Raw genomic sequence first — 11,598 nt, 5'->3', positions numbered from 1 at the left:
AAAAACACTTTCCTCTAGTTCCTGTTCTGCTACTTAAATACCCCCAAAGCCTCCCTTCAGGGAATTTTAGGTTACTCTTGTCTAAGTTGCCAAATTGAAACAAATCAAGCCAAGTCGCTAAGCAAGGGTGGTAAGAACAATAGAGTGGGGAGTCTTGGGTCTTTATTCTGCTTCTGCCTTTGTCTAGTTGTGTGACCTTGAGCAAGTTATTCAATCTTCCAGGGCTCAGTTTTCTTGTTTTTAAAAGACGGGTAAATGATGTCCAAGGTCCTGTCTCTCCCTGACATTCTGTGAGTTCTTCTACGTTCTGAATTCTCTGATTCTGTGAGCGCTTCCTCAAAAAAGTGCCAGAGGGAATTACAATGAAGGGTGTAGTGGCTACAGAAGGCCTCTCAGGCTACATGAGAAGGAAGGGGGGTGCAGGAGTGCTTAGTGGACATTCATGGCACTAGTTTGACTAATGTGAAGTGTTCTTTGGGGGTATTAGTGAGAGGCAAGACAAGACATAAAGGTGATATGGGCCCAGCTCAAAACCTCTCCTTAACTTGATATCTTTCAGATTTATCTGAGTTGGGACTCAGATAAAGAAATCTGCCTTTGGCCATAGGACAAAGCAAGCAAAGACGGGGTGTATTTTACTTCTGTTATACTAGATGGTTAGCATTCCTACAGAATAATAATAATAGTAATAATTAGCAGTTATCGAGGGCATGCCTACACTAGTCATAATTTAATATGCTTTATATTGCTTTTCTCATTTAGTTCTTACAACAACTTATGAAATCAGATTCAGTGCATTACACATTGTACAAATGACAAACTGTAGCTCATAGATGTTTACTGTCAAAATTCACACAACTGGTAAGTAATGAAGCCAGATTTAAATCCAAATCTGTTTTGACCCCAATGCTGGGTTGTTCCATTGACTCCTTTAAGGCTGGGACTATGGAGCTAACACGCTGGCAAGCCACACAGTGCAGAACATGTCAAAGTATTTGGGCAGTTTAATGGTAAATGAATTAATCAAAAATAATTAAACATCTCAAGCATATTAAATACAAAATAACCAGGACGTGGTTGGATCTTCACATGAATTCTTCCTGATGAAGCACTTTCTGCTGTGACAGAAATAAAATAAAGCATGTACCGCAATTAATTCTACATTTATATGGTCTTTTTTTTTTAGAGCTGTATTTTAATTTTTTAAAGCACCATTTAATGTCTGTGCTGTAACTGATGATTATTTGGGGAAGGGGGCAGGAAGAAGAGGATTTTAGTGGCATCACAAACAACGTTCAGTGCAGCAGCTGCCGGGCTTACATTAGCCACGCGCCCAGCGTCCCTGAGCCTGTCAGAGAGAGGGTGGTCTATAACCAGAGCCTCTCACTCCACGGTCATTGGTTTGAATCCAGTCAAAGTTGATTGTGGCTGAAGGTCACCTTCACTTGCCAGCTCCTTTGTGGCCTCAGTAAATGATAATGGACTTGTCCAATTTCCTCCTGAGCAACCACCCAGGGCTAATTCTTAAGACTCTTATGGCAAACAGGAGCAGCAGCCCTGGGGTAGATACTCATCATTGTGTCCCTTTAAGGTCTAGGCTGTGTCTGGTTGTTGTTGTTGTTATCATCATCATCATCATCATCATCATGCATTCACCAAGGGGCATCTAGCTGAATACCAATGTGGAAAAAAACAAGCATATTAGTTTCATCTGTTGCTGGTCAGGATGGTCAAGAACAAGTGTGAAGTTCGTTACTTCTATTCCACTCATGTCCCAACTACACTTCAAAGTTCATTTTGGGTCCCAGCCCACCAGAAAGCTGTTCGGGACCAGTAATCCCATGACACTCCATGAATTCAAATTTCCTCTGCAGTCTATGACTCATTATCATTCATTGTCAAATTGTATTGTACTCTCATTTTGGATGCTCAAGTGGGAAATAGGTAGGGCATTAAAATCTGTGTAAGTCCATCAGCTCATAAATCTTGATGTCCTAATTTGAACAACCATGGATTTCTTCAAGGATTCCTTCCCTGAGGCCCTCCTTAATACATCAAATCTTGAAGTTACCTACAGTAGCCACAGACCACCTGCATTCTTACTCCTAGCGTATATAAAGTACTTATATAAAAGGTGGGTATACACTCTCTCAAGCTATCTTCTTAATTACCTTACCCAGCTTACACTTTAGAATTCTTATATTATTAAAAAAAACAGGTAGAACATTAATTAATTAATTAATTAGCTCATGAACAGTACTTAAATCTATAATTTCCCTGGATACTTTTCTATCATATCTCTGTGTAGTCCTTTAATTATTATCACTTTGGTTTCTCCTGTGTTTCAACCTGTCTCAGATAATAATCCGTGAACCCCTCTGTGTAGTGGAGTGCTGTGTTTTCCCTGTACCCCAGCACCTCTCCTGTTAAGTATCTCTCCCACAGCTGACTGTTCAGTCTGAGCCAATATGTACTTGTAGGAGGGACCAGGGCATAGCCAAAGAGGCCAAGGGCAAGAGACAAAATATTCCATCTCAGCCATGGAAGAGTTAATGGTGCTTAATGAATACTTGTGGAATCAACTGAATAAATTAATTACCAGTGCCTCTGTGAGCAGTTCCCTCCATTCCTATCCATTTGGCTCATCGGGCTCTGAGACAATCTCAGGCCACGGAGAACTCTAACTTTACATGCTTACTGAAGGAGATAAAGGCTCCTGATTCGACCACCTGGTCTTGGACTCAACCGCCACCTGTCCACCAATTATTTTAGTGACGCAAACAGAAGTTCTTAACTGCTTCTATAGTACGGGGTCCAGCACAAATAATGCCCCTTTTTAATTACAAAGCCATAAGCATGTAATTCTATAACAACAATATCACACTCAAGCACACCATATGACATTGCAGGTGAAATGTTCACATTAAAATGGTAAATTATGACACCCATATTATTACCCTAGCAACCACATTCAAGCAGGCATTATTTCTGCCGGACCCTGTATGTATGTTTTTCTGCCTACGCACCTGGCTGTAAGAAATACCATTTTGTTTAATATTTCTAAATCAAATTAGTTCTGAGTTTGTGCCCACGCTAGTCATGGCTGGGAGAAATTCAAATTCAGTAATAGTTTGGGAGACAGGTGGCTTTTGCTGGTGTCCAGAAACGGAAGAAAAATTCTCTAGCCTGCAGTCCAGTGTGGCAGTGTCTGGTATGCTGGTTGTTCAGGTCCACGTGATCCACGGGCAATGTGCCGTCCCAGCTGGTGAGTAGGGGTCTCGATGTAGGTAGGTCTTTAGCTCCTGGCATCTAACCTCAGTACACATACCTGGCAGGTCCAGGGTGCTAAGAGGGAACTGGCCAAAACAGTTTTCTTTCCAGTCTTTATAAATGCTTTCCTTATCTAAGGCCTTTAAATCTCCAAGTATTTCTTGCTATTCATACTTTGGGAGGAAGATATTTACACGTAGTGTGACCATGTAATATATCATCCAAATCAGGACACTTGTAAGGGTAGAAGGGAGCATTAGTAATAACTATGCCAGGAAACCAGGCATAACCAGGGTATATAATTATCTTGTGTGTAGCACTTTCTATGGGATTCTTTAGAAACGCAATGTGGATTTCTTTTTCTTAGAGGCGACAATAGGGAAAGAAGATGCTGCCATTAGTTAGCCTTTCTCATAAACTCAAACCCACCCTATTACTTTTGTGTACCTTAGATCAAAAACCAATTCTCTCTCTGGGAAGGTTACTCTCCCTAGCAGTGCAGGTGTGAACAGAGAGGGAGAATGTCAACACCCTATAGATCACCGAGGCCTACCAAAACTACCGCAGGGAATATTGAGATAAAGTGTCACAGAAGAGATCACCAAGGAACAAATAGGTATAAACCTAAAATATCAATGTCTCATGCCCAACGGCTGCCATTTTCCTTTGCTGTATGCTATGAATGGAGAAATAGAGGTTGTTTCATTGTGCAGTGAAACTGCTGCTTAAACATAAGTCTAGACACAGCTCAGCTAGTTGCTCTCAGACTGAGAGCTTCCCCAAGCAGGAAATGCAGAAAGCCTCTCTTTCCACAAGCCATTAACAGAGAGTTGCAAGCACTCACACTTTCACTTTAACAGCAAAAAGCCTCCATCTCAGGAGCTTAAATCCGTCTCCAAGGTGAACCTAGGAAGGTGGCAGAAGTGTAACCATTATTATAGCAATTTGTTTCCTACAAGCAGCAGCCCCCCTGTGGAGAAATGTGGGCAGTTAACTTGCTTTTTTTCCTCCTGGATTATTTTTTTCCAGGGTCCCCATGGTGCCACCTCAGAGAGGACAGAGTGGCCTTTTCCTGTCCTCCTGCCATACTAAGTACAGCCCAACATTCATTGCTTGCTGTAGAAGCCTCCTCTCTCCCCAGCGGACAATTAGACATTTGAGAGCAGAGAATGTCAATCCTCCATCAAACAGCGCAGCTACACCCCATTATCCCACAAAGAGAACAGAAGTCAGCACGCTCCCCTCTTCTTCCTCGGGTTTACAGGACAGTTTCTGGTTCGTTCCGGTGGCACTTTTGAAGTGAAAAGTTACTTCTGCTGCTTTCACAAATCTAGATTTTTTTTTTTCGGTAATCTTTTAGGGCTCTAAAAATATGGCCGTACTTCTTTTGTTTACAGCCTGAAAGAATCAGATAGTCTCTCCTATTGCCTCAGAGATGAAAGATATATTTTGTTTTTGCTTTTCATATCTAGGCCTCCTAAAAACATCATATTTTCTCAGATTCTTATTTGGCGTTTGTTTTTTTGTTTCTCTTTTCTTCTCATGTGTAACAGGTAAAAAGGGAAGGCACATTAAGAGAAAATTTTTACTCCCTTGTAATTAAATATATTCAAAAGGAATTATTTTTATATTTCAGGAAAAGAATGTTAAATATGAATTGAGGTTAGGGGAAGGGGCTAGACTTTATTTCCCTAGCCTGTAACAAGGAGTATGAAAAATATTGATTTGCTCTTGAGAGATGCTAGAGCAACTTAATTAAAGTTGTTTAAGTACTTTGGAATCTCGTGATGAAAAGGACTATATAAAAGTGTACTGTGCTTTTAATTCGATGTGAACTTTTCAAAAACCAGAAGGCAGCCTTTCCATACCCCATCCCGTGTCAAAACAATATGCAGCAAAGCAATCTTTTCAATATCCATGTATGTTTGGTTGTGATAAATATAGTCTCTGACCTTTAACAGATGTAAAAGCGAAAGCACAGAGAAATTGGACATGCTGTGATGGCTATCGCCTATTTTATAGAGCCTCTCAGCATATTGATTGGCCGGAAGACACTTCTGAGAGCTGGTATATGACTCTTAACTAAACCCGCTCCATTGGGAGAGGAGTGTGTGGGCTTCTAAGATCCTGCACAAGATAAGTCGCACAAAACAAAGGCTGAAAGAGTCAATAAACCTCACTGTGACAAGACGCTAGCAGGAAGCTCTGCACGACTTTCGTCAAGGGGTTGCCGAGTTCTCCCTCTTGGTTCCCTACACAGTACAAAGCACGCCTATTGCCCTAATGAGAGGTACTGAAGGGCTATTCTTGGCTGCGGCCTCCAGGAGCACGTTGGTCCTCTGTCAACAAAGTCAGTATGAAATTCAGCTGGCAAGGCCTTGACTTCTCTCCATCAGCCTGTCAGGGGCTTGATTGATCTGCTTTTTCCCCCTTACAGCCTCCCAGAGTTCTTTCTCTGGAATGTACCTGCTTAATAAAGTTGCTGTTGAAGCTCTGTCCTAACCTTTACCCATGGGAGACCCAGACACATTTCCATACTCATTAAAAGATTCCCTTCCTGCAGGTCAGGTCCTGATTTATGAATTCTTGATTGGGTTGTAGCAGAAAGCTGCACTTGGAGTTTTAGCAAGGGTATCCCACTTCTTCGGGGACACCATCTACTATGAGAAGTTTAAATTGTATGCTATCAGGAGAAGACGGAGTAAGGTGGTTGGCTGGCAGGGGAAAAGAGGTTTTTCTGGAGCACCTCGTGGCAGTGACTTGGCCTGGGAGGGGCTATAGTGAGTCTAGTCACACACCAGGCTGAGCACAGAACAAGGAAAGTGAATTCCTTCATACTTGGAGTCCTTTTCTTCCTTGGCCTCTTTCCTGCAGGGGTTCAGCTATAGGCTCAACCCCTCTCTCCACTTGTGTCTGGGGCAATCTTGGGCTCAGGTTTGCAGTCTGATGCGATCTGCTCAGTTTGTGGCCTTTCAAAGTGGCTTTGGCCACCTTCCTGAATTAGCTGGGCATTGCAGCTCTAATCTGCTGGCTTTATAACTCTGTCCTCTATGCGGGCCTCTAAACTCATTTCAGAGTTTAAACTGGGCATTTCAGTAATTGAACCTTGGCTTTCCCCACTGAGAGGGATTTGGCTATTCCCTAGCTTTGGTGCCCCTGGTTACCTCTCACGAGTATCTCATCCCAGTTTTGTACTTACAGAACCCAAAACTGACCTCAGACCTGGCCTAGCCTCCCAAATGGGCCGTGTCTGGCGATTCACTGTGGAAAGGGACTAGTGTGAGCAGTGAGATTTGGAATTAATATTCTTGTGATAGATCCTGGACACTTAAACACTCATTCCATATGTTTTCTCTTTAATTTTTGCTGTGATGATTTAGATGATACAGCTAAATGCTAACACTAGTCTTATTAATTTATAGAGCAATTACTATTGACTATGTACTGTTTGAAGCATCTTACACATATTAACCAATTTTGTGGTCATGACAGCTCTATGAGACAGGTACTATTACTATTGCCATCATACAGATAAGAAAAGAGACCAGGAGAGGTTGATTTGTTTAGGATTTGAGAGCTAATGAATTATGAAGCTCAGATTCAAAGTCAGGCAGAATCATTCCAGAGTCTATACATTTGATCAATCATTACATTATTTCTGTCTATTTGATGGGGGGGAATTACATCTCACTGTTGTCTAACTTTTCATTTCTCTGATTACTAACAATGTGAAGCTCACTTCAAATGTTTATTAATCCTTTATGAGTTCCATTTTGTGAACTGCCTATTTTGGGTTACTTATTTATTTAGTTAGGTGTATATGTCTGTTTATGTATGTTTGTTTTGGTTTCTGTTTGATTGTTGTTTTACTTTTTCCCCTTCCCTCCCTCCCTTCCTTCATTCCATTCATTGCCATTGTTGGGTCCACGGCGTCTGGCCTTGTCTTTGAGGCAGGCCTAGACTCTGGTTGCATTGGAGCCTAGGGCCACAAGAACTAGTCTGGAACCTGGAACCTGGCTCCATGACTGCTGGCCTGGGGCCTGGAGCTGTGGGGGCCAGCCTGGTGCTGAAGCAGACTGATGTCCTAGGATTGTGGGGGCCAGCCTGGCATCTGGACCTGTGAGTGCTCACCTGGTGTTGAGGCAGACCTGGAGCCTGGGATTGCAGGAATGGGTCTGAAGCCTGGGTATATGGGTGCTGAAATGAAGCCTGAGGAGGTTGGTACTGGGATGAGTTGGGGTCTTAAACTGGGAGCTTGAGACCACAAGGACAACTCTGTTGTCTGAGCCACAGGTTCCAATCTGGAGACTTGGTCCTTGAGTCTGGGGTGGCACCACAGCGGACTGGGAACCTTGGCATGGGAGCTGGCCTAGGAACTGGGTCCACTGCGGCTGGCCTGGAGCTGGGGCTTTGGGGACCCCCTGGCACTGGGGCAAATCTGGAGACTGGGTTCAGGTGCCTGGGGCCGTGGGAGCAGGCCTGGCCCTGGTTCACAGGGCTGTGCCTGGTACTGGGGTCTGCACTAAAGTTGGGCACTCACATTGCTCCTCTTCCCCTGATGGGCAGGGGTCACTCTGCATGCTGGGCTTCCCAGGCTTGGGGGAGCAGTGATGTGATGGGGGTAATGTGAAACTCTCCTTTCTACCCTCTTAAATGCATCTTTCCTTATTTCTGTGACCTACCCCGGTGTTTTAATCTCTCATCTGGAATCATTAGCTCTTGTGAAGGTATTTTTGTGTGTGGATACTTGTTCAAATTGATATATCTACTGCAGGAGGAGCACTGGAAACTCCTATTCCACTGTCTTACTGGCATCCAGCTAGCTGAATAATTTTTTTTTTTTTTTTACTGCTCTGCAAGGTGGGTTTGCACCCACAACGAGTATAATAGTCAAGTGCAGCGTAGGTCAGGCAGAGACAGAGTAAACAAGGGATTCTTCTGATTATATTTTAGTTCCAACGTGTCCTGGATGCTGAGTTAAGAAGAGCCAGAAGGCTTTCCGCAGGGCATGTTCGGTGGACTGACTCTCCGAGTGATGGGTGGCCATATCCAGGGTCTGCAGGAAAACGGGACAAGGGCTCATGGAGAGATGCTATATCAAAGAGACCTGCAAGCATACTGATTGAGGAGGGAGAGGTCATCAGTCTCTGACAGCCAAGGAGGAAGTTCTAAGAGTCACGAAAGGTAAACGCAGACACTAGCAGGGTGTGCACGCCCCCAATGGCAGGCAGTGCTGGTTACAAGTCGGAAGTTCCCCTTCTGCCCAACATCACAAAGTTGTTAAGGCCCTCGTTGTGAACCAGGTGCAACTGGAGAGCTGTGGAGAAGCGAAGAAAACTCAAACGCTGAGCAAACATCTCATATAATATATAGTTGTGCCTAGAAAAACTGTTTACACTATTGGGTCATATTATATTTGTAATCACATGGGACTAAACTGAGTGCTTCAGCTTCTGCTACTTACTAGCTGGTGGCTGAAAGAAGGTGAAAGAGTTTTGGAAAATGAAGAAAACATGAGGAAACTTGCTATTCTGTTACAATGGGAATTATTTTCAGTTTTCAATATTAAGAATGATGCTTATTATTGGCTCCTAGAAGATACTTTTAAATAAATCATGGCTACATCCCTCTATTTCTAGCTTGTTTTGTGTGTTTATAGAAAATGGGAGTTGAAATTTAAAAAAATTATTACTCAGCTTCTCTTGTTTTTCTAAGTTTCTTTAGTGAGATGAGTCAATAAATTGCATAATGTTAAATCATCTTTATGTTCCCAAGGTAAAGACTTTTTCTAAATGCCAACTTTCTCGATAGGTTAATTCAGTGCATCTTTTTTTTTTCTTCCAGGAACTCCTCAAAATTGCCACTGGCTTGGTTTCTTGATTTTCAATCCTGGTAGAAATTTATTTTTCTTTTCATATATTTTTGTCGTTTCTAGAGATTTTCAGTAGAAACAAAGTTAGGTATATTTACAGAACCTACCATTTTGATCAGTATTCCATCTAGTTTAATATGTAAATAACATTTTCCCCTTAAAATATTTAGTGCAGGAGTTTTGGCATTCCAAGGAGTTGCACCAGGGTTATGATATAAATAGCTGACATTGATGGGTGTGTTTTCTCTGCTCACAATTTCTTCTTAGAGAATTCTGACCTCCTGCCTTCCCACCAACACATTATTTACTAACCCCAGCCTTTGCTAGGTGACTGTTCTAGGGGTAAATAGCCGACCCATACCACCCCTTCTAACCCTCTTCCTCTTGAGAATTTCAATCAGGAATTGGTTCAGACTTGTCTTTGGAGATAGGAGGTGAGGTAGACTCTCAGTGGCCATTTTTGGGTCATGTGTGCTGGAGAGCAAGCAGGACATGCTTCTCTGCAAAGCCAAGTCCTGCAGAGCAAGGGAGAAATGCCCCCACCCTCCTGTCATCCTTTTGTGTAAGGATAAACGGTGAACTATAAAGAATCAACCTGCCCTTACATATTCTGACACAAGACCCATCTTCAGTCTTCCTCCTTTGCTCTGCCTCCTTTGCTCTGTTGTTGCAAAGAAACCCCAAGTTTTTTCCCTCTTCTTTAGATGACCCTCATAAATAAGTGTTCTTCCTGTGGCAATATCCTAAGTAAAATCACCTTCATTATTCAGTGCATCTTATCTCTCAGACAGGAAAACAGAACAAATGCATAGAGAAAAGTGATTCTGCAAGTGATCTGGTGAAACCAGAGAGATAAAGAGCTGTAAGCCACCTTCCTGAACTTGGATATGTCACTTTATAGTGGGTTGGCCAAAAAGTTTGTTCTGTTTTTAAATAAAAATAAATGATACATTTTCATTTTCACCAATAATTTTATTGAACACCATATTCACTGTTTTTTTCCACTACCTTCTGCCTGGTGAATATGGCAGATAAATCAGAACTTCCCAGCCACACTGTAAGAGCTTTTGCCCTTCATCAAAGAAACACACGGCCTTGTTTGTGTTTATCAAATGTCTGTTTCATGTTCTGGATTAGGTACACAGGCTACCAATTTAACAGAGTACAACTAAATACATAGAAATGAAAGACGCTCACCAGTAGAACACTGTTATTGGGGGAAAATGTTTCCATTTTTAAGTTGTCCTTGCACTGCTATTTCTGGTCAGAGTATTTATTAGATCATTTGAAAGGATAACGATGAGTGTCTGTCTCAGTGAGTCTCCCCCTGGTGCACGTACATCGGAATCATCCGTGGAGCTCTGAAAGAAGTGTGCGTGGCCCGCACTGTCTGGGAGCCTCTGGGTTAGACTCTCCAGGGAGAAGCTTAAGTGCTTGTATTTTTAAAAGCTCTGTAATTTATCCTGGCATTTATTAGGTGGTCTTTATTTATTTTATTATGTGGCCTTTATTTTTTAATAAACCTTCAAAAAAAAAGAAACTTGCGGTCTTGCGTTATCCTGATGAAAGGTTATGTGTTTTCTGTTGAGTAATTTGAGACACTTTCTGTGGAATGCTGCTTTCAGTTGTTCTAACTGGGAGCGGCACTTGCTGGAATTGTTGTTTTTTTTCTGGAAGGAGCTCATAATAGAGGACTCCCTTCCGATCCCACCATAAACACAATGTCAGCTTCTTTGGATGAAGACCGTCCTTTGGTGTGTTTAGCGGTAGTTCATTTCAATTTCTCCATGATCTCTTCCATTCCACATTATTATAAAGTATCCATTACCCATAACAATTTGCTTTAAAAATGGACTATTTTCATTGTGTTTAAGTAGAGAATTGCATGCAGAAATATGGTCAAGAAGGTTTTTTTAATTTTTCTTTTGTTTAACTTAGGTGGAATCAAAACAGCGAAGCAATTAACAGAACCAAACTGGTGCAAATGACTTTCAGTGCTTGATTTGGATATTTTGAGCATGTCGGCTCTCTCCCACATGGTAATAGTGTTGATTGTTCTCTACATCTCAGTTTGATCACTAACAACTTCAACTGGTCTACCTGAGCATGGAGCATTGTCCATTGAGAAATCTTTGGCACAAAACTTTGCAAATCACTTTTGACATGTTCCATCAGTCACAGCACCTTCTCCATACACTGCACAATTTTTTGTGTGTGGTTCACTTGTGGTTTTACCTTTCTTGAAGTAATAAAGCATAATATGCTAAAATATTGCTATTTTCTTCCATCTTCAATATTAAAATGGCTACACAAAAAATCACCAATTCTGATGTTTTTTTTAAAATGCACACTGATATGACAGCTGTCACAATACAATGGAACAAAATTGTTTTGAATGAAGTTAAAGGCAACAAAGCACTACTAGAGCCATCTTATGGAAAAAAACAAATGAACTT

General features: G+C 41.9%; 1 long non-coding RNA gene across 1 annotated transcript; it reads right to left on the bottom strand.

Moving 5' to 3' along the window:
* Positions 1-304: 304 nt before the first annotated feature.
* On the bottom strand, positions 305-11,389 carry LOC118497275. The gene is made up of 3 exons (XR_004899798.1): positions 11,206-11,389; positions 2,660-2,662; positions 305-314 (listed from the first exon to the last, which is right to left on the bottom strand). It is a non-coding gene; the product is annotated as an uncharacterized LOC118497275 (long non-coding RNA).
* Positions 11,390-11,598: the final 209 nt, after the last annotated feature.

Source organism: Phyllostomus discolor, chromosome 11, assembly GCF_004126475.2.
Source record: "Phyllostomus discolor isolate MPI-MPIP mPhyDis1 chromosome 11, mPhyDis1.pri.v3, whole genome shotgun sequence".
In the NCBI taxonomy this organism is placed as follows: domain Eukaryota; kingdom Metazoa; phylum Chordata; class Mammalia; order Chiroptera; family Phyllostomidae; genus Phyllostomus; species Phyllostomus discolor.
Note: the sequence above shows the minus strand (reverse complement) of the source record. Positions and strands in the feature narration are given on the sequence as shown.